Source organism: Arachis duranensis, chromosome 4 (assembly GCF_000817695.3).
Source record: "Arachis duranensis cultivar V14167 chromosome 4, aradu.V14167.gnm2.J7QH, whole genome shotgun sequence".
In the NCBI taxonomy this organism is placed as follows: domain Eukaryota; kingdom Viridiplantae; phylum Streptophyta; class Magnoliopsida; order Fabales; family Fabaceae; genus Arachis; species Arachis duranensis.
Window position 1 is genome coordinate 81,510,673 of NC_029775.3, and position 424 is coordinate 81,511,096.

Here is a 424-nt window from a genome sequence, read left to right on the forward strand (position 1 = left end):
GAATGGCAGAAGTAGATCCAATGGAATCTCTATGGTCTCAGTGTGAGCCTCAGATTCCCATGGTTCTTCATTAGGGAACTCATTGGAGGCCAGTGGACGTCCATTAAGGTCTTCCTCAGTGGCGATCACTGCCTCTTCTTCCTCTCCAAATTCGGCCATGTTGATGGCCTTACTCAGCTGACCCACTTGTTCCTCCAAGTTTCTAATGGAGAACTTTGTTTCAGTCATGAAACTTTGAGTGGTTTTGATTAGATCAGAGACCATGGTTGCTAAGTCAAAGTGGCTCTGCTTAGAATTCTCTGTCTGTTGCTGAGAAGATGATGGAAAAGGCTTGCCATTGCTAAACCTGCTTCTTCCACCATTATTATTGTTGAAACCTTGTTGAGGTCTCTGTTTATCCTTCCATGAGAGATTTGGATGATTT